A 23049-nucleotide genomic window follows, 5' to 3' on the forward strand; every position below is an offset into this window, starting at 1 on the left:
TCATTTTCCGTTGCAAAGGATACTCCGAAACCCTGAGGCCACCGGCACAATAGTGGAGTGGGCTTTGGAGTTATCCAGCTTTGGTTTGAAGTTTGAGAGCACATCAACTATTTAGAGCAGGGCGCTGGCAGAGTTTATTGCAGAATGGACACCAACCCCTGATGCGGAAGTGACGGAAACAGCTCTCCCTGGCAAGGAATCACCCCAAGAATGGATTATGTATTTTGATGGTGCTTTTTCCCTACAAGGTGCAGGGGCTAGCGTGCTTCTCGTTGCGCCCTCCGGGGAGCACTTGAAGTACGTCGTCCAAATGCACTTTGCCCGGGAAGAAGCCACCAACAATACAGCTGAATATGAAGGGCTCCTTGCCGGGCTCAGGATTCTAGCAGAATTGGGAATTAAGAAGTTGATCATTCGACGAGATTCACAGCTTGTGGTGAGACAAGTCTACAAGGATTATCAAAGCCCATTGATGGAATCATACATCGAGGAAGTGAGGGGATTGGAGGAGCACTTTGACGGATTGCAAACAGAGCACATACCCCGTGCGGAAAACAGCATAGCTGATCATCTGTCAAAGTGTGCTGCGTAGAAGCTTCCTGTGGAACCAGGAATTTTTGTTCTCCATCTCACTCAACCCTCAGTATCACCAGCCACAATGGCCCGAAAAAGGAGAAAGTTGGACTCAAGTAAGCCTCTCCCGGTAGAGCCGTCCGCTCCCGACAGGGCCTCTGCCGGCAACAACTCCTCGATGGCTGTCGGACTGCACCCTCCAGCCGGGACCATGGCCTTCGCGGACAAGGTTTGTGCCCCTACAGTAGAGGAGGTGCCGCTAGTCCTCGTTGCCGAGCCACAGGATCCAACTTGGGCAAGGCACGTTGTCCACTTCCTCCATACTGGAGAACTTCCCGACGGCCAAGATGAAGCTGAAAGAGTAGCCCGGAGGGCCAGTATGTATCAGTTTGTCGATGACACTCTGTACAGAAGAATGCCCAACGGTGTGAAATTGAAGTGCATTTACCGGGAAGAAGGAAAGGAACTGCTGGCTGGGATTCACATAGGAATTTGCGGCTCACACATTGGATCAAGGGCATTAGTTGGGAAAGCATTCCGCCAAGGATTCTATTGGCGCACAGCCCTCCAAGATGCGGTCGAGCTCGTCACGACATGTGAAGCCTACCAGTTCCATTCCAAGAGAACACACCTGCCTGCCCAAGCTCTTCAAACAATCCCTTTATCATGGCCATTTTTGGTCTGGGGGCTCGATATCATCGGCCGCTTCCCCCGAGCAATCGGGGGCTTTGAATTCTTGTTCGTTGCCATTGACAAGTTTACAAAGTTGCCGGGAGTGACTGTCGTGAGAAAGGTGATCGCTTAGTCGGCTATCAAGTTCCTGAAAGAATTGGTGTGTCATTTTGGAGTTCTGGCAAGGATCATCACTGACAATGGCACCCAATTCACGAGCCACGCCTTCATGCAATATGTTCATTACCTCGGAAGCAAGATCTCATTTGCTTCCGTGGCACATCCACAGAGCAATGGACAAGCTGAGAGGGCGAACGCTGAAGTGCTGCGGGGACTCAAAACAAGAACCTTTGATACACTGCAGAAGCACGGCAGGCGGTGGATTGATGAGCTGCCAGCAGTGCTCTAGTCCCTTAGAACAACACCAAATCGAGCCACCGGACAGACTCCCTTCTCCCTAGTCTATGGGGCAGAAGCAGTTATCCCCGCAGAACTCAATTATGGGTCGCCTCGGGTGCTTGCCTACGATGAAGTAGCGCAGGTTCAGCACCAGCGTGACGGCTCGGTGCTACTCGAGCAGAATCACCTCCGGGCCACTACGCGTGCTACACGCTATTAGCAAGCCATGTGTCGGTATCACAGCCGCAGGGTTCGTGCCCCGGTGTTTTGAGGAAGGTGACCTTGTCCTTAGGCGTGTTCAGTCCGCCAAGGGTACAAACAAGTTATCACCAAAGTGGGAAGGCCCTTACCGGGTAGTACGAGTCACTAGACCAGGCGCAGTCCGTCTAGAAACGGAGATGGCACTCAGTTGCAAAACTCATGGAATATTGAGCATCTCCATAAGTTCTACCCGTAAGGCGCAGAGGCTGCCGGGCCCTGCCCAGCAGCCACCCTTTGTACATGGCCTTGCCGATGTTGCATGTAACCCCTTGTACAAGCTGGAGTGATGACCCCGTGCAAGAGAAAATAAAGAAGTGTTGTGGGGGGCCACCAACCAAGATTGCATGCATGGACGAGCACACAAAGATCACTGCATAAACATTTCATGAGCATTTGCATATGCATATAGATAGGATTACATCCTGTCGTGAACTTGACTTCGACGAGGGATGAGAAGATTGCACAGCACAGCGATCCCCGGCAGGCCAAACAGATAAGTTTACCTCTTGTCCATTAGTGTTATGTAAAGCTATAACTTTGCATGAGAAACCCTTGCCTCTCTTTTGAAACGTAGGTGCTCCCATCCATGACTTGAAGGTTGCTTCAGTCAGGATGGTCGCAATAGCCTTTGGTAAAAAGGAGCTGGCGGGGGGCTGGCCCCTCTGTCTGTTCCCCGGTAGACGTAGTTCTCCGGCAGACAAAGAGGGTGCCGGCAGGATATCTTGCTGGGGAAAACTCGTTTATTATTATTAAAGAGGCACTCTACCTCTGCATGGACGTACACATGCACGGGTTCCCGGCAAGGCTCATCCTTTTCATTCATATGCTGACACAAGTACAAGCATTACAGAACACAAAGATGGACTCGAGAGATTACATTATTTGTATTAAAATTTGGTGATTGCCTACAGATTTAAGATTGAAAAAAGATAAGTGCCCCGTAACCCCTCTTTTCCTTTCTCTGCTCCTCCTACCCAGGGTATCAGAACAGGAGGGAAAGGAGAATAAAAGGAGCGCTTGGGAGAAGGAGGCGATGAAGGGACCGGCGGGGCGGCCACCCGTTGTGATCTGCAGGTGGCATACACCCAGGAGCTGCACAAGGTGACAAGCAAGGCCCGCTGCCCCTCCTAAAAAGCGGAAACGGTAGCGGTATTTCCCACAACGGACATGCAGCGCTACCGTCGCTTTGGCAGGCTAGGAGGGGGCGTCTTCTTCAGCGTCGGCCCCAGGCTCCGCTACAAAGGGGGCCCGAGCCGCGCCGTGCCCCACCTTGACGGACAGGAAGGCACGCCCCCCCCGTTGACAATAGCCCCAAGTTCTCTGGGAGGGGCAGTGCTGAGATTACCAGTGATCTCCAGCCCTGCCTCCCGGCCGGGCCTCAAAGATACCAAAAGACTCGCCACATCAGGGACCAGGCTCACTCCCCAAGCAACAGCACCAACATGGGGCAACGATAGCCCGAAACAGGAGGCCGGGGGCTGGCCCCAGGCTCTTCTCTTCAGGATCGCCAGCGGAAGCGGAGACAAGAAAAGAAGGAGAAGGAGAATGCAAAGGTGGGTAACCATCGCCCTCCTCCACCAATTCCAGACGGGCGGGCCCTCTCCAAGGTGCTCTCCCACGCCACGCGCCTTGATACATTTCCAACATATCTATAATTTTTTATTGTTCCATGCTATTATATTACCCTTTTTGGATGTTTATGGGCTTTACTTTACACTTTTATATCATTTTTGGGACTAACCTACCTCCAGAGGCCCAGCCCGAATTGTTGTTTTTTGCCTATTTCAGTGTTTCGAAGAAAAGGAATATCAAACGGAGTCCAAACGGAATGAAACCCTCGGGCGCTATCTTTTTGGAACAAACGCAATCCAGGAGACTTGGAGTGGACGTAAAGCAGCAGACGAGGAAGCCACGAGGCAGGAGGGCGCATCCCCCACCCTCGTGGGCCCCTCATGGTTCAATCGACCTACTTCTTCCTCCTATATATATCCACGTACCCCGAGAACATCCAGGAGCACCACAAAAAACTATTTCCACCACCGCAACCTTATGTATCCGTGAGATCCCATCTTGGAGCCTTCGTCGGCGCTCGGCCGGAGGGGGGATCGACCATGGAGGGCCTCTACATCATCTCCAAGGCCTCTCCGATGAGTTGTGAGTATTTTACCACAGACCTTCGGGTCCATAGTTATTAGCTAGATGGCTTCTTCTCTCTCTTTAAATCTCAATGCAATGTTCTCCTCGATCTTCTTGGAGATCTATTCGATGTAACTCTTTTTGCGGTGTGTTGGTCGAGATCTGATGAATTGTGGGTTTATGATCAAGTTTATCTATGAGAAGTATTTGAATCTCCTCTGAATTGTTTTATGTATGATTAGTTATCTTTGCCAGTCTCTTTGAATTATTAGTTTGGTTTGGCCTACTAGATTGATCTTTCTTGCAATGGGAGAAGTGCTTAGCTTTGGGTTCAATCTTGCGGTGTCCTTTCCCAGTGACAGCAGGGGCAGCAAGGCACGTATTGTATTGTTGCCATCGAGGATAAAAGATGGGGTTTATATCATATTGCATGACTTTATCCCTCTACATCATGTCATCTTTCTTAATGCGTTACTCTATTCTTCATGAACTTAATACTCTAGATGCAAGCAGGAGTCGGTCAACATGTGGAGTAATAGTAGTAGTGTAACAGCCTTATTTTTGGCCCTTTCTTTTTCTTTTGTTTTTCCGAGGTTTTGACTGAGTTTTCTTTTTCCGTGGCTATGTGGTCTGGAAACTGAAGAAGATGAACTCTTCTTTGCTTCCAGAGTGGCTTGTCATACCCAAATCCAACCCTAGACCCTTCCATTTACACCTTGGACCAAATCCCAATATTCTTTTATTGGGAATATTCCTTTTCTATTAAAGGAGTTATCCTTTTAGCCCTAGGTTGTGAAGCAACCTATATTTCCATCACTCCTAAAATTCCCAAACAATTCTCATAAATTGTTTGGGTCATATCTTCCTCAAATATGGCAAAACATTTCATTTGCCATGTTTAGCATCATGCTGAAATAATTCATTTCCTATTCTGCCCTAAATGGCACATTGTGAAGAAAGTGCTATTTTCCTTTGCCCAATTGACCTCAAACTCCTTGGACATCTTTTCCTTTCCATATCATTGCCACATGCCAAAATGCAACCTCATTTGCCTAGCAGTCATTTAATTACGATTTTCCAAAGTTTTTGTCCAGAAAGAAACTTTGTGAAGGAGGTACAAGCTAGGCATTTCCAAATGAGTTGCACTTTTGCATGGTCCTTCATATCATCATATCATAGCCCTCCACTAAAGTTGAGCTCATGTCATGCCTCCATGTGAGCACAGCTTCAAATCTTTGATTCTGTCCAATATTTCAGTTTGTGAAGCAAGTATATTTTACCTTGCTCCATTGTGGCTGTAAATTTTCCTAGGCTTTCTCATATCCATATAACTTATCTTCACCCAATTTGGCCATATTTCATCTAGCTAGCCATTTTCACTCTAGAATTTCTGCAAGTTTCTGGTTAGTGGGGATGTTTGTGAAGGAAGTGCCATTTTGGTTTATCCAAATGGTATGAAACCTTTTTCAGCATCTTCATATGATCAAATAACTATGCATTGCCAAGTTGAGCTTAAGTTGATACTCCATGTGGGAGCATCATCATGATCTTCATTCTGGACCAGATTACCTAGTTGTAAAGCAACTATTTTAATTAGTGGTCAAAATCCCTCCAAACGTTCCAGGACCGTAGTCCTTCCTATCCTAATCAACCCAGACAACACCATTTGACCCAATCAAGTCCCTGCTGATCACCAGTGCTCATCCAAAACTGATACAGCAAACTTCAGACGATCCCTCATTCATCTCCATGGCTCCTTCTCGTTATATTTAACTTCTGGGATGCCTTGCGTATCAAGGACTAGCCACCAGACAAGTTTTGCAAGCCCATCGTCACCTCCCTGTGCCATGTCGCGTGGAGACCGCGTGGGTTTTTTTCCGTGCACGCGCTCTGGCTGCAGTAATCGCGCTCTGGCGCCTCTGTCTCCTTCTCCCCGTCTGTGCACTCGTCCCCTCGGAGCCTATCCATGTCCAGCGTGTTCCCCGCGTTGTCGCCATCCCTCTGGACCGCTTGCCCCCTCCGTCTTCTTCCTCGATGATCCATCCCCGTCGCCGAGCAGTGAGCGTCCACGGGCGTACAGTGCCGACAAGGCTTTAATGTCGCCATGGCTGCTTCTTCCCGACCTCATCTACCCCGTGAGCTTCTCCCTGTTGCTCCTCGTCGCCGTCCGTCGAGCTCGCTGGCATGCGCACGCGTACGCGGACGTGCCCAAGCCGCGGACACGCGTCCATGGCCACGGCCTCGACGCCGCGGCTATTTAAGCCCCTCCCCCCACCTCCCGATCTCACCAAGCTCCTCCCCGCCCTCCTCTTGTCCCGCCTGGCCACTAGCCCAAGCTCGAGGAGCTCCTGTTACCCTCCTTTGCCGCCATGGCTGCCGCACGGCCTCGGCTAAATCCGCCCGAGCCGAGCCCTCCCCCTCTCTTCTACCACCACCAGTAGCCTCCCCACGTCCCCTGGAGTCGCCCCAACACCCCTCCTCTTCCTCCGGTGGCCGTTTGCCACGACCTCGACTCCGGCTGAAGCCCTCCGCCGCCGCGGACCACGTTCATCTCTGCCTCGAGCTCCTCGATGTCTGTATGGTGCGGGGAGGGGTGCGTCTAGCTCTCCTCATCACTCCGGTAGCCGGGGCATCGCCGGAGATGGCCGGAGCAGCCCAGGCGAGCACCGGCATCGGCGACCTCTCTCTGGTCTGGCTGCGGCATCGGGGAAAGAAGGAGGAGGAACGGGAGGAGGGATTTGACCAAGTGCGTGGACCCCGCGGCCCCACCAGTCAGTGACCTGGGGGGTTGACCCCGCCCACGCTAACGTGGATAAGTGACGGGCCCCACCCCGTGGGACCCGCACGCGCCCGGTCCCGCCTCTAATGACGTGGATAAGTGGACACGTATTCTGGTAAGTACGTTTTCAACTTCTGAAAGTGTATTTCCTTATATGCGTTTCTGCCTTATCCACTCAGGGACTTGTTTGTGATGATATTTTTACAGAAAAGTCCCTGATCTTCTACACCTCATATCTCCGCAACCGTAACTCCGATTGAGGTGAATCCAACGCCTACTTCTTTGTCTCTTCGAGCCCGAACTTTTGGTGTCATTTTCACTATGGTTTGACATATTGGAAATGACCATTTTGCCCTTGCCCCTAATCAGCCCCCTCCGAAAGCGAACCCTTTTCGGCGATTCTTTCCGCGGTCGTTCCGCACTTCTTCCCGGAGCCTTCTTCATCCCCAGGCAAGCCACAACCACCATTTGCATGATAGCCATGCAAAAGCATTGGTTTCCAACTTGAATCTTTAATAACTGTTTGATTGTTTTGCTTCTGCTGTCGTTATTTCGGTTATGCTTATGGATCGGTGTTTACAGTCATGTTTTCTTGCACTCTTTTATTATGTTCTTCATGCTAGTATTACGTTAATATTGGAAATGCTTGGTAATAGTACATGTTGGTGATGGTCTTTGGTGCATGACTATCGTTTGTCCCGAGTCCCGTTGTTATGCATGTTCCTCTGCACCCAGTTGGTTAAATGCTTGCATGGTAGTTTATCGTTATGTTATTGCATGGTAGTTTATCGTTATGTTATTGCATGGTGTTTATTGTTGATGCTAGTGGTCATGTTATGCTATGAGTAGTGTTCTAGTTGTGATATTCATGCTCGTCGGTAGGCCATGCTCATCTGGATAAATGATTAAATGTGGTTGTTATGCTCGTTAATTATGTTGCACCTCCATGCTTATTTTGATATCAGGTTCATGCATCGTGTTATTTTATCCTGGCTCAGCATATTGCATTCAAGTTTAATCGGATTAAATTGAACTTCAACAACTGTTGGCTGAGTCATGGTGCCACCATATCGATCTGACCAGTGCAACCACGCTTACCCTATGGGGGGGTCCTAACTGGGTCTATTGTCATGCCTCTCACCAGTGCCGCCCGTGAGGGCAGGTTATGCGCCGGCGCTACCTTGATCAGGTAGGACGGCATAAGCCTTGTGTGCCCGTTGTTGAGTATGGATCCTTGTCCCCGTTTGGGACCATTTTGCCACGACGGAGGCCGTTGGTGCCTTTGGTAGGCACGGGGCCACCCAGGACTTGGCCCAAAGGGGAGTTGGTCGGAGTGGCCGGGAGAGTGTCATGGCAGTAGGACAGTTTTGTCAGAAGTCTTTGGTCCACCCGAATGGGAGTGCGAGGCCAGGGTTCCGTGGTGTGGGTACAGTGTGCTAACCTCTGCAGAGTGTCTGTGTTAAATCTGTCGATAGCCGCGCCCGCAGAAATGGGCCCAGTTCGTAGTTGGTCACACTATGGGTCAACAGTAATAATAATGTGCTTAATAACAACCCCGGTTCGATGATGAAAGAAGTTGGTTGATATTTATGTGATCATAAGAGGATCACTGTGGTATCGTTAATACCGACTCGTTGGATATTTGTGGTGTTATGCGAGAGTCAAGGGTAAAAGTCAAGCTCCTTGTGGTCATAAATGATTACTATGGTATTGTTAATACCAAGCTTGATTGGATCCTGAGATGATCGTGTGATGGATGTCTGCGATGGTAAGTTTGTGCAGGTGATGGTTACGAGATAACCCGAGCAGAGTAAGTGGTGCATGCTAGTTTCGTCATGTTGCATGCTAGTCTCATCATGTTCATATGTTTATGCCATGCTCGTATTGTTCTAGCTGTATCATCATGTTCATACTATGGTTGGTCTGATAGAATCATGTTAATCGTTGTTAACCTGTCATTGCCATGCTGATGTCTCTCTTGATTGCTTTGGTTGCTGTGAGCTTGCAAGTACATTCAATGTACTGACATGGCGCGTCATTCCAGTTTGCAGGTCATGCCGGATTTGATTGCTTGTTTGCCGTGGATCCCTTGTTTGCGAACTAGGATAAGCGTTCCAGCCAAAGTCCCTGCGGAGTGGAGTTCATCACCGTCGTCGTTGTTCCGCTGCTAGAGTTATTTCGCTGCTTCGTGTTGTTCTGGTGCTTGCATAGAGCAACCGTGGCAGGCGTAGTGTCGCCGTGCCAATGTAACCCCCTTGTACCCAATATAGCTTGTAATAAAGAGCTAATTTGTTATATGCTAAGCAGTGTCGTATTCCAGAAGACTTCTCCTTGATCTCTGGGCTGGAATATGGGGCGTTCCGATTTCTCTGAGCCGGGGTGCCACAAGCTTGGTATCAGTGCAGGTCTAGCTATAGGACGCCCTAGCCCATGCGAACGTTAGAAAACGGTAGTATAGAGCCCAGTTGGTTTGTTGCACTTGATTGCTGCATTTGTTTGTTGCATAGCATGCATATAGATTATTATCTTGTCGCTAACGGTTTATCTTGCGTGTGTAGGTGGTATCGGTTTCGATCCACTACCTGCACCCTCTTTCTTTGCATGCCTGCCCTTCTGTGTTCGGCGTCATCTCTATCCCAGCAGAGTGATGCCCTGGTACGGAGTGTTCCAAACACCATTTGCAGGAGTTATGCTCAGGTATTGCGTCGATATCTTTTCCTCCACCCACCCAAATTGTTTTGGTGATAGACGTGTCTCTATCCCAAATCGTGCCCTCCATCTTGTCCCTCTGGCAACCCTTACTGATCTTTGTTATGAGAAGAGGGCAATGCCAGCGGCCTTGCTTTTCCTCCCCTAGTTTGTCCTGCCATCTCGTTCTTTGGACGTGTACGATTCCATTTTGTACGCTTGATGATGATATGGTCGTGACCTCTATGTCTTGCTGCATGATTGCCAAGTCCATCCTCGCCTCCGTATCCATCCAGATCCAGCCGGTGTTCAGCCAGCGCTTGGTGTAGCCTTGGTTACGCCAACTCTTTCCACACACAGACTCAGTTTCGCGCACACCACCACAGCATATTAGACCATAGTACCGGAGCTTCAGCGACAATTGTGTGCTTAGGTGTGCATGCGTATTATTGTGTGAGTAGCAGTAATATGTGCTAATTGCTTTACATTATTAGTATGCTTGTGTGCTTTTGTTTTCGTCGTTTCTTTTGTTTCTTTCTTTGGGCCTTCGGTGTTACAAATTTGCCCCTTATTAAAGTTGCTCGTCAACCGACACCGGACCTGAAGAGTCAGCAAGGAATGCATATATTTGGAAACTCAGCTAAACAGAATGGAATTATCAGCAGACTGCAGTGAAATTGGAATATCTTGTGTGAATGCGAAAGAAATCCTGGATGGACTATCAGTATCAAGTTTGCATCAGTATGAAATTCTCCGCCGACTGCATTGGGATATGGGGATATCTAATCATGATACGGATAATCAGGTTTGCCTCAGTGTGCACATTTCATAGCAGAAAATCAAGAAGATAAGCTTGACAGTATATGGCAGTACATCCCAAGAATCAGATCTGCAACAGTTTGGTCAGAAGGAAGAATCAGTCAGAAAATAAGTCTGCCTCGGGAATCAGATGCTCATATATATGCGGTCAGCATACCACCAAGGTCTTGCAAGTCACTCAAAAGTAGATTTGACAGGCACATGAGGATTGTTAAAAGAAGGAAGCCAGCTATACACCACAGTGTGAGAAAGGAATGAGCTCAGTACAAGTACCGGTGATTCTGGAAGATGATCCTGATGAGCCCTTGTCTCCTTTTCTCCAGTAACGGCACCACACCTATGATCTGAGCCATTTTTAGCTATCCGGGGTGGATGTCGATTTTTATTTCTCTCTTCAATGACTGTCATGAGTTCTGAGCTGCTTTTCGGCCGTCTCATACAGCTGTTGAGTTTCTTTTTGTGACAGTATCCCTATAGCTGCTTTTGGCTATTTTAGGGAGCTGCCACTTTCTTCTTATCGACCCGGTCTCATGCGCTGAGCTGCTTTTCAGACGTCCTGAGCCGTGGTTGAGTTATCTCAGTAATGTCCCGGATCTGAGTTGGAAAGACCGTTCTAGTGGCTACTGATTTATTTGCCGATTGCTTGCAAGGGTTTGGATGATAATTTCCCTACGGTCATAACTTGAGAGATGATGAACATGCCATTCCAATAATGCTACCATGTCAGGAAATGAGGATAAGAGTACGCATGTCAGAATATTGCCCTCGACAGAAGCTATGGTCACACAGAGAAACAATATGACCCCGCCCCTTCACCCAAGGATCCAGGCAAGAAAGCAATAATGAAGGAGCAAGACTGAAAAGTGTTGCAAGACCCACATGGTGCAGATACCCGGACAGTCTAAGTCAGTATGGACCACCATGGATATCCACCTAAGGGGCCTACTCAATTTTGGTAAGGAACCTCATATCCAGACAACCCGCTCAGTTGACCGCATGTGCTCAGATTTGCCAGTATCGAATACCTGGGTTTGTGAAGTCAGGTCAAAGGTCAATTCAATAGTATGACTCCAGCAACTATGGTGAAGCATCACATAGCCTACTATCCCCATGGACTGACCGACAGAATGAGCAATCAGAATGTGAATAATAGTCTCGAAGCATGTGCCCTCAATTATGAGAATCACCAAAGGATAGCTTGGCATGGATAAAATCTCGTCTGTTAGAACCACCATCAGTCAAGTATGCGGATAATATCATAAAGGTTCGTACCCCTTTATACTGGCCAAGAGAAATATTTGGTACAAATCTGATACTCAAGACAGTGGAACCAGTTAAGATGATTCAGAAGCTTCTGCGGTGAGTCAGAATCTGTCAGGAAACGGTTATGTCTCAACTCACAGTTTGGAACCCGAAGGACCTGCCTCTAGTGGAGAAACCCAATGCAAGGAGTCAGAGCTTGGGTGTTCATCGGGAAAATCTGGTCACCAATTCATGGAAGATTGTCAGTACAGACATAGCTATTAGAAATCACCCTCGGATTTGTGAGACACACATATATTTCGGTCAGGGTAATCTCAGATAAGTCAGCAAATATGAAAAGAAGTGGAGCCATTATAAACGTGAATATGTGAGGTAAGATCTGTCAGAATGTGGATACAACCTCAGAGACAGTCAGCCAGTCAAATAAAATTTAGTGGGAACAACAATAAAGGAAAAAGGATACCCGAGTTGGAAACGGTTTCCTTAAGGTCAGATATATTCAGACTTGTTCCCTAAGCAACCAAATCTCAACGACGAGATTTCTTTAAGGGGGTAAGGTTTGTAACAGCCTAATTTTTTGCCCTTTCTTTTTCTTTTGTTTTTCCGAGGTTTTTGCCTAAGTTTTCTTTTTCCGTGGCTATGTGGTCTGGAAACTGAAGAAGATGAACTCTTCTTTGCTTCCAAAGTGGATTGTCATACCCAAATCCAACCCTAGACCCTTCCATTTACACCTTGGACCAAATCCCAATATTCTTTTATTGGGAATATTCCTTTTCTATTAAAGGAGTTATCCTTTTAGCCCTAGGTTGTGAAGCAACCTATATTTCCATCACTCCTAAAATTCCCAAACAATTCTCATGAATTGTTTGGGTCATATCTTCCTCAAATATGGCAAAACATTTCATTTGCCATGTTTAGCATCATGCTCAAATAATTCATTTCCTATTCTGCCCTAAATGGCACATTGTGAAGCAAGTGCTATTTTCATTTGCCCAATTGACCTCAAACTCCTTGGACATCTTTTCCTGTCTATATCATTGCCACGTGCCAAAATGCAACCTCATTTGCCTAGTAGTCATTTAATTATGATTTTCCAAAGTTTCCGTCCAGAAAGAAACTTTGTGAAGGAGGTACAAGCTAGGCATATCCAAATGAGTTGCAATTTTGCATGGTCCCTCATATGATCATATCATAGCCCTCCACCAAAGGTGAGATCCTGTAATGCCTTCATGTGAGCACAGCTTCAAATCTTTGATTCTGTCCAAAATTTCAGTTTGTGAAGCAAGTATATTTTACCTTGCTCCATTGTGGCTGTAAATTTTCCTAGGCTTTCTCATATCCATATAACTTATCTCCACCCAATTTGGCCATATTTCATCAATCCACTTTCCCTCTAGAATTTCTGCAAGTTTCTGGTCAGTGGGGATGTTTGTGAAGGAAGTCCATTTTGGTTTATCCAAATGGTATGAAACCTTTTTCAGCATCTTCATATGATCAAATAACTATGCATTGCCCAAGTTGAGCTTAAGTTGATACTCCATGTGAGAGCATCATCACGATCTTCATTCTGGACCAGATTACCTAGTTGTAAAGCAACTATATTAATTAGTGGTCCAAATCCCTCCAAACGTTCCAGGACCGTAGTCCTTCCTATCCTAATCAACCCAGACAGCACCATTTGACCCAATCAAGTCCCTGTTGATCACCAGTGCTCATCCAAAACTGATACAGCAAACTTCAGACGATCCCTCATTCATCTCCTTGGCTCCTTCTCGTTATATTTAACTCCTGGGATGCCTTGCGTATCAAGGACTAGCCACCAGACAAGTTTTGCCAGCCCATCGTGATCTCCCTGTGCCATGTCGCGCGGTGACCGCGTGGATTTTTCCCCGTGCACACGCTCTGGCTGCAGTAATCGCACTCTGGCGCCTCTGTCTCCTTCTCCCCGTCTGTGCACTCGTCCCCTCGGAGCCTAGCCATGTCCAGCGTGTTCCCCGCATTGTCGTCGTCCCTCTGGAGCGCTTTCCCCCTCCATCTTCTTCCTCGGTGAGCCGTCCCCGTCGCCGAGCAGTGAGCGTCCACGAGCGCACAGTGCCGACAAGGCTTTAATGGCGGCCTGGCGGCTTCTTCCTGACCTCATCTACCCCGTGAGCTTCTCCCTGTTGCTCCTCGTCGCCGTTCATCGAGCTCGCTGGCATGCACACGCGTACGCGGACGTGCCCGAGCCGCGGACACGCGTCCATGGCCACGGCCTCGACGCCGCGGCTATTTAAGCCCCTCCCCTCGCCTCCCGATCTCACCAAGCTCCTCAACGCCCTCCTCTGGTCCCGCCTAGCCACTAGCCCGAGCTCGAGGAGCTCCCGTTACCCTCCTTTGCCGCGATGGCCGCCGCACGACCTCGGCTAAATCCACCCAAGCCGAGAGCTCCCCCTCTCTTCTACCACCACCAGTAGCCTCCCCACTTCCCCTGGAGTCGCCCCAACACCCCTCCTCTTCCTCCGGTGGCCGTTTGCCGCGACCTCGACTCCAGCCGAAGCCCTCCTCCGCCGCGGACCACGTTCGTCTCGGCCTCGAGCTCCTTGGTGTCCGTATGGTGCGGGGAGGGGTGCGTCTAGCTCTCCTGGTCACTCCGGTGGCCGGGGCATCGCCGGAGATGGCCGGAGCAGCCCAGGCGAGCACCGGCGTCGGCGACCTCTCTCTGGTGTGCTTGCGACATCAGGGAAAGAAGGAGGAGGAGCGGGAGGAGGGAGTTGACCAAGCGCGTGGACCCCGTGGCCCCACCAGTCAGTGACCCGGGGGGTTGACCCCGCCCACGCTGACGTGGATAAGTGACGGGCCGCACCCCGTGGGACCCGCACGCGCCCGGTCCCGCCTCTAATGACGTGGATAAGTGGACACGTATTTTGGTAAGTACGTTTTCAATTTCTGAAAGCGTATTTCCTTATATGCGTTTCTGCCTTATCCACTCAGGGACTTGTTTGTGATGATATTTTTACAGAAAAGTCCCTGATCTTCTACACCTCATATCTCCGCAACCGTAACTCCGATTGAGGTGAATCCAACGCCTACTTCTTCGTCTCTTCAAGCCCAAACTTTTGGTGTCATTTTCACTATGGTTTGACATATTGGAAATGACCATTTTGCTCTTGCCCCTAATCAGCCCCCTCCGAAAGGGAACCCTTTCCGGCGATTCTTTCCGCAGTCATTCCGCACTTCTTCCCGGAGCCTTCTTCATCCCCAGGCAAGCCACAACCACCATTTGCATGATAGCCATGCAAAAGCATTGGTTTCCAACTTGAATCTTTAATAACTGTTTGATTGTTTTGCTTCTGCTGTCGTTATTTCGGTTATGCTTATGGATCGGTGTTCGTCATGTTTTCTTGCACTCTGTTATTATGTTCTTCATGCTAGTATTACGTTAATATTGGCAATGTTTGGTGATAGTACATGTTAGTGATGGTCTTTGGTGCATGACTATCGTCTGTCCTGAGTACTGTTGTTATGCACGTTCCTTTGCACCCAGTTGGTTAAATGCTTGCATGGTAGTTTATCGTTATGTTATTGCATGGTAGTTTATCGTTATGTTATTGCATGGTGTTTATTGTTGATGCTAGTGGTCATGTTATGCTATGAGTAGTGTTCTAGTTGTGATATTCATGCTCGTCCGTAGGCCATGCTCATCTGGATAAATGATTAAATGTGGTTGTTATGCTCGTTAATTATGTTGCACCTCCATGCTTATTTTGATATCAGGTTCATGCATCGTGTTATTTTATCCTGGCTCAGCATATTGCATTCAAGTTTAATCGGATTAAATTGAACTTCAACAACTGTTGGCTGAGTCATGGTGCCACCATATCGATCTGACCAGTGCAACCACGCTTACCCTATGGGGGGGTCCTAACTGGGTCTATTGTCATGCCTCTCACCAGTGCCGCCCGTGAGGGCAGGTTATGCGCTGGCGCTACCTTGATCAGGTAGGACGGCATAAGCCTTGTGTGCCCGTTGTTGAGTATGGATCCTTGTCCCCGTTTGGGACCATTTTGCCACGACGGAGGCCGTTGGTGCCTTTGGTAGGCACGGGGCCACCCAGGACTTGGCCCAAAGGGGAGTTGGTCGGAGTGGCCGGGAGAGTGTCATGGCAGTAGGACGGTTTTGTCGGAACGCTTTGGTCCACCCGAATGGGAGTGCGAGGCCAGGGTTCCGTGGTGTGGGTACAGTGTGCTAACCTCTGTAGAGTGTGTGTGTTAAATCTATCGATAGCCGCACCCACGGATATGGACCCAGTTCATAGTTGGTCACACTATGGGTCAACAGTAATAATAATGTGCTTAATAACAACCCCGGTTCGATGATGAAAGAAGTTGGTTGATATTTATGTGATCATAAGAGGATCACTGTGGTATCGTGAATACCGACTCATTTGATATTTGTGGTGTTATGCGAGAGTCAAGGGTAAAAGTCAAGCTCCTTGTAGTCATAAATGATTACTACGGTATTGTTAATACCAAGCTTGATTGGATCCTGAGATGATCGTGTGATGTCCGCGATGGTAAGTTTGTGCAGGTGATGGTTACGAGATAACCCGAGCAGAGTAAGTGGTGCATGATAGTTTCATCATGTTGCATGCTAGTCTCATCATGTTCATATGTTTATACCATGCTCGTATTGTTCTAGTTGTATCATCATGTTCATACTATGGTTTGTCTGATAGAATCATGTTCCTTGTTAACCTGTCATTGCCATGCTGATGTCTGTCTTGATTGCTTTGGTTGCTGTGAGCTTGCAAGTACATTCAATGTACTGACCTGGCGTGTCATGCCAGTTTGCAGGTCATGCCGGATTTGATTGCTTGTTTGCCGTGGATCCCATGTTTGCGAGCTAGGATAAGCATTCCAGCCAGAGTCCCTGCGGAGTGGAGTTCATCACCGTCGTCGCTATTCCGCTGCTATAGTTATTCCGCTGCTTCGTGTTGTTCTGCTGCTTGCATAGAGCAACGGTGGCAAGCGTAGTGTCGCCGTGCCGATGTAACCCCCTTGTACCCAATATAGCTTGTAATAAAGAGATGATTTGTTCTATGCTAAGCAGTGCCGTATTCCAGAAGACTTCTCCTCGATCTCTGGTCTGGAATATGGGGCGTTCCGGTTTCTCTGAGCCGGGGTGCCACAAGTAGATGCAGAATCGTTTCGATCTACTTGTTGCGGACGTGATGCCTATATACATGATCATGCCTAGATATTCTCATAACTATGCACTTTTCTATCAATTGCTCGACAGTAATTTGTTCACCCACCGTAATACTTATGCTATCTTGAGAGAAGCCACTAGTGAAACCTATGGCCCCCAGGTCTATTTTTTATCATATAAGTTTACGATCTACTTTTATTTGCAATCTTTACTTTCCAATCTATATCATGAAAATACGAAAAATATTTATCTTATCTTATTATCTCTATCAGATCTCACTTTCGCAAGTTACCGTGAAGGGATTGACAACCCCTTTATCACATTGGTTGCGAGGTTCTTGTTTGTTTGTGTAGGTACGAGGGACTTTTGAGGAGCCTCCTACTGGATTGATGCCTTGGTTCTCAAAAACTGATGGAAGTACTTACACTACTTTGCTGCATCACCCTTTCCTCTTCAAGGGAAAACCAACGCAGTGCTCAAGAGGTAGCAAGAAGGATTTCTGGCACCGTTGCCGGGGAGGTCTTCGCTCAAGTCAAGACATACCAAATACCCATCACAAACTCATCTCCCTCGCATTACATTATTTGCCATTTGCCTCTCGTTTTCCTCTCCCCCACTTCACCCTTGCCGTTTTATTCGCCCTCTCTTTACCGTTTACCTTCCTGTTGCAATGGAAGAATCAAAAAAAACTAAGGGTTCTTTCCAGGGTTTTAGTACCTTGGATAGTCCCTCTATCCTCTCTAAGCTCATAAATAATGATGCTATGGAAAGGCCTACCGGGGTTACCAATGAGAGTTTGAATAATTTTGATGAAGATGACTCTGGAATTTTTCGTTATTTACTTGATGAGTCTTTAAAAGATGCTTGGGATAGGCTATTAAGGATTCGGGCCAGCTATGTGCCACAATACCAAATTGAGATATACTTTAAAAGCTTTTATGTTGGCTTACCCGCTTCTTTCAAGCAAGTTCTAGATTCTATTTTTGAAGGAGGTTTTCTTGAAGGGGATGCTATAGATACTTATGAAAAAATGAAAAATATATTTGGCCACCCCATGAATGATAAGGTTGAATCCACCACTCTCTTATGCTTTTATCAAAACGAAATTTTCAAAGAGATGAAGGCTAGCTTAGATGCAAATTTCTGTAACGTGCTTAATCTTTCTTCCTCCATTAATGGCAATGTGCTTTCCCAAAATAGAAGGATGAATGCTATACAAATGAAATTTTCTCTTTTCTTTCCCAATACCAAAGATGGCAATACTTAGATCTATTCTCGCTTTTATGCCTAGCTAGGGGCGTTAAACGATAGCGCTTGTTGGGAGGCAACCCAATTTTATTTTTGTTCTTTGCTTTTTGCTTCTGTTTAGTAATAAATTTATCATCTAGCTTCTGTTTAGATGTGGTTTTATGTTTTAATTAGTGTTTGTTCCAAGTAGAACCTATAGGATAACCTACGGTGATAGTTAATTTGATTCTGCTGAAAAACAGAAATTTTTGCGCGCACGAGAATAATTTTAGTAAATCACATAAACGTGCTTTTGCGTTCATACATTTTGCAGTAGATCAATAGACAAATTGCCTAGGACTTCCTATTTTTGTAGGTTTTTAGAGTTCCAAAAGTATTCGAAAGTTACAGATTGCTACAGACTGTTCTGTTTTTGACAGATTCTGTTTTTTGTGTGTTGTTTGCTTATTTTGATGCATCTATGGCTAGTATCGGGGGGTATGAACCATAGAGAAGTTGGAAAACAGTAGGTTTAACACCAATATAAATAAAGAATGAGTTCATTACAGTACCTTATGTGATTTTTCTTTCTTGCACTAACGGAGCTTATGAGATTTCCTGTTGAGTTTTGTGTTGTGAAGTTTTCAAGTTTTGGGTAAAGATTTGATGGACTATGGAACAAGGAGTGGAAAGAGCCTAAGCTTGGGGATGCCCATGTCACCCCAAGATATTTAAGGACAACCAAAAGCCTAAGCTTGGGGATGCCCCGGAAGGCATCCCCTCTTTCGTCTTCATCTATCGGTAACTTTACTTGGAGCTATATTTTTATTCGCCACATGATATGTGTTTTGCTTGGAGCGTCTTGTATGATATGAGTCTTTGCTTTTTAGTTTACCACAATCATACTTTCTGTACACACCTTTTGGGAGAGACACACATGATTTGGAATTTATTAGAATACACTATGTGCTTCACTTATATCTTTTGAGCTAGATAGTTTTGCTCTAGTACTTCAATTATATCTTTTAGAGCACGGAGGTGGCTTAATTTTGTAGAAATTATTGATCTCTCATGCTTCACTTATATTATTTTGAGAGTATTTTAGAACGGCATGGTATTTTCTATGGTTATAAAATTGGTCCTAGATAATTGTTTTGAGATATGAGGATGGTAATATTAGAGTCATGCTAGTTGGGTAATTGTGAATTTGAGGAATACTTGTGTTGAAGTTAGTAATTCCCGTAGCATGCACATATGGTGAACCGCTTTGTGATGAAGTTGGAGCATGATTTATTTATTGATTGTCTTCCTTATGAGTGGCGGTTGGGGACGAGCGATGGTCTTTTCCTACCAATCTATCCCCCTAGGAGCATGCGTGTAGTACTTTGTTTTCAATGACTTGTAGATTTTTGCAATAAGTATATGAGTTCTTTATGACTAATGTTGAGTCCATGGATTATACGCACTCTCACCCTTCCACCATTGCTAGCCTCTCTTGTGCCGCGCAACTTTCGCCGGTACCACACACCCACCATATACCTTCCTCAAAACAGCCACCAGACCTACCTATTATGGCATTTCCATAGCCATTCCGACATATATTGCCATGCAACTTTCCACCGTTCCATTTATTATGACACGCTCCATCATTGTCATATTGCTTTTGCATGATCATGTAGTTGACATCGTATTTGTGGCAAATCCACCTTGATAATTCTTTCATACATGTCACTCTTGATTCATTGCATATCCCGGTACACCGCCGGAGGCATCCACATAGAGTCATATTTTGTTTTAAGTGTTGAGTTGTAAGTAAATAAAAGTGTGATGATCTTCATTATTAGAGCATTGTCCCAAGTGAGGAAAGGATGATGGAGACTATGATTCCCCAACAAGTCGGGATGAGACTTCGGACTTTACAGAATATAAAAGAGGCCAAAGAAGCCCAATAAAAAAGAGAGGCCAAAGAAGCCCACCAAAAAATGAGAGAAAATGAGAGAAGGGACAATGTTATCATGCTTTTACCACACTTGTTCTTCAAAGTAGCACCATGATCTTCACGATAGAGAGTCTCCTATGTTGTCACTTTCATATACTAGTGGGAATTTTTCATTATAGAACTTGGCTTGTATATTCCAATGATGGGCTTCCTCAAAATGCCCTAGGTCTTCATGAGCAAGCAAGTTGGATGTACACCCACTTAGTTTCTTTTGTTGAGCTTTCATACACTTATAGCTCTAGTGCATCCGTTGCATGGCAATCCCTACTCACTCACATTGATATCTATTAATGGGCATCTCCATAGCCAGTTGATACGCCTAGTTGATGTGAGACTATCTTCTCCTTTTTTGTCTTCTCCACAACCACCATTCTATTCCACATATAGTGCTATGTCCATGGCTCACGCTCATGTATTGCGTGAAAGTTGAAAAGTTTGAGAATACTAAAGTATGAAACAATTGCTTGGCTTGTCATCGGGGTTGTGCATGATTAAATACTTTGTGTGATGAAGATAGAGCATAGCCAGACTATATGATTTTGTAGGGATAGCTTTCTTCAGCCATGTTATTTTAAGAAGACATGATTGCTTAGTTAGTATGCTTGAAGTATTATTGTTTTCATGTCAATATGAACTTTTATTTTGAATCATTTGGATCTGAACATTCATGCCACAATAATGAAAATTACATTGAGAAATACGCTAGGTAGCATTCCACATCAAAAATTATATTTTTATCATTTACCTACTCGAGGACGAGCAGGAATTAAGCTTGGGGATGCTTGATACGTCTCCAACGTATCTATAATTTTTGATTGTTCCATGCTATTATATTACCAGTTTTGGATGTTTATGGGGTTTACTTTACACTTTTATATCATTTTTGGGACTAACCTACTAACCAGAGGCCCAGCCCGAATTGCTGTTTTTTTTGCCTATTTCAGTGTTTCAAAGAAAAGGAATATCAAATGGAGTCCAAATGGAATGAAACCTTCGGGAGCGATCTTTTTGGAACAAACGCAATCCAGGAGACTTGGAGTGGACGTCAAGCAGCAGACGAGGAAGCCACGAGGCAGGAGGGCCCGCCCTAGGGGGGTAGGCGCGCCCCCCACCCTCATGGGCCCCTCGTGGCTCAACCGACCTACTTCTTCCTCCTTATATATCCACGTACCCCAAGAACATCCAGGAGCACCACGAAAAACTATTTCCAACACCGCAACCTTCTGTATCCGCGAGATCCCATCTTGGAGCCTTCGTCGGTGCTTCGCCGGAGGGGGAGTCGACCACGGAGGGCCTCTACATCATCTCCAAGGCCTCTCCAATGAGTTGTGACTAGTTTACCATAGACCTTCGGGTCCATACTTATTAGCTAGATGGCTTCTTCTCTCTCTTTGAATCTCAATACAATGTTCTCATCGATCTTCTTGGAGATCTATTCGATGTAACTCTTTTTGTGGTGTGTTTGTCGAGATCCGATGAATTGTGGGTTTATGATCAAGTTTATCTATGAGAAGTATTTGAATCTCCTCTGAATTCTTTTATGTATGATTAGTTATCTTTGCAAGTCTCTTCGAAATATCAGTTTGGTTTGGCCTACTAGATTGATCTTTCTTGCAATGGGAGAAGTGCTTAGCTTTGGGTTCAATCTTGCGGTGTCCTTTCCCAGTGACAGCAGGGGCAGCAAGGCACGTATTGTATTGTTGCCATCGAGGATAAAAAGATGGAGTTTATATCATATTGCATGAGTTTATCCCTCTACATCATGTCATCTTTCTTAATGTGTTACTCTGTTCTTCATGAACTTAATACTCTAGATGCAGGCAGGAGTCGGTCGATGTGTGAAGTAATAGTATTAGATGCAGAATCGTTTCGATCTACTTGTTGCGGACGTGATGCCTATATACATGATCATGCCTAGATATTTTCATAACTATGCACTTTTCTATCAATTGCTCGACAGTAATTTGTTCACCCACCGTAATACTTATGCTATCTTGAGAGAAGCCACTAGTGAAACCTATGGCCCCCGGGTCTATCTTTTAGCATATAAGTTTCCAATCTACTTTTATTTGCAATCTTTACTTTCCAATCTATATCATAAAAATACCAAAATTATTTATCTTATCTTATTATCTCTATCAGATCTCACTTTCGCAAGTTACCGTGAAGGGATTGACAACCCCTTTATCGCGTTGGTTGCGAGGTTCTTGTTTGTTTGTGTAGGTACGAGGGACTTTTGAGGACCCTCCTACTGGATAGATACCTTGGTTCTCAAAAACTGTGGGAAATACTTACGCTACTTTGCTGCATCACCCTTTCCTCTTCAAGGGAAAACCAACGCAGTGCTCAAGAGGTAGCACGCCTCCGTTACCTGCCCCGTGCTATGCATGCCGCATACGTGGCTAAGGATAATGGCACGCGGTGGGAAGAGTAAATTGGCAGTTTCCACCCCCTGTGTTAAAGTCATTCACGGGCCATCATTGGAGCGGCCCACCACTATTGGATTTACTCCACGCGCGGGGAAACCGAAAACTGGCCCAAAATCAAGGCTAATGAAGTAGCAATGGAAACCTCAAGGGGCCAACCCCTTAAGCAACCTTGCCTGTGCACTTATTAGGCCCTACCCCGACGATGCTCAGCAGCGCGTTCGGGGCAGGCCCGGGGGCTTCTGTCGGTGCAACAAACCCTGGGTCTATTGCCCAGACTGTGCACAGGCACAAGAACATGATTGATGCATCAGCTTAAGTCAGGGACCAAAGGACCAAGAGATTTGAAGAACCAACAGGTAGCTCAGAGAGGCCAAGATCAAGACAAAGGAGCCAGATACTTGCAAGAGAAGGGACTCCCTTTCTAGGCAGGCGAGCCCGGCAAGGGGTGTGGCCACCACCAGAAGCAGGCAACCAGAGCACCCCGGCAGGACCTGCCGGGGGTCGTGGGGGGCAGAACCACCCCGCCAACAACTCAAGCACGACCCACGTCGTCCATCAGTGCGGTGTCAAGCCGCAAGATGACTAAGTGGCAGCCGTTCGCCACATGACGGACATTT

General features: G+C 46.5%; 1 long non-coding RNA gene across 1 annotated transcript; it reads left to right on the top strand.

Moving 5' to 3' along the window:
- Nucleotides 1–13748: 13748 nt before the first annotated feature.
- LOC141041560 (uncharacterized) lies at nucleotides 13749–18153 on the top strand. Its single transcript, XR_012202007.1, has 3 exons — nucleotides 13749–14496; nucleotides 14589–14642; nucleotides 14751–18153. It is a non-coding gene; the product is annotated as an uncharacterized lncRNA (long non-coding RNA).
- The last annotated feature ends 4896 nt before the right edge of the window (nucleotides 18154–23049 follow it).

Source organism: Aegilops tauschii, chromosome 2 (assembly GCF_002575655.3).
Source record: "Aegilops tauschii subsp. strangulata cultivar AL8/78 chromosome 2, Aet v6.0, whole genome shotgun sequence".
Classification (NCBI taxonomy): Eukaryota; Viridiplantae; Streptophyta; class Magnoliopsida; order Poales; family Poaceae; genus Aegilops; species Aegilops tauschii.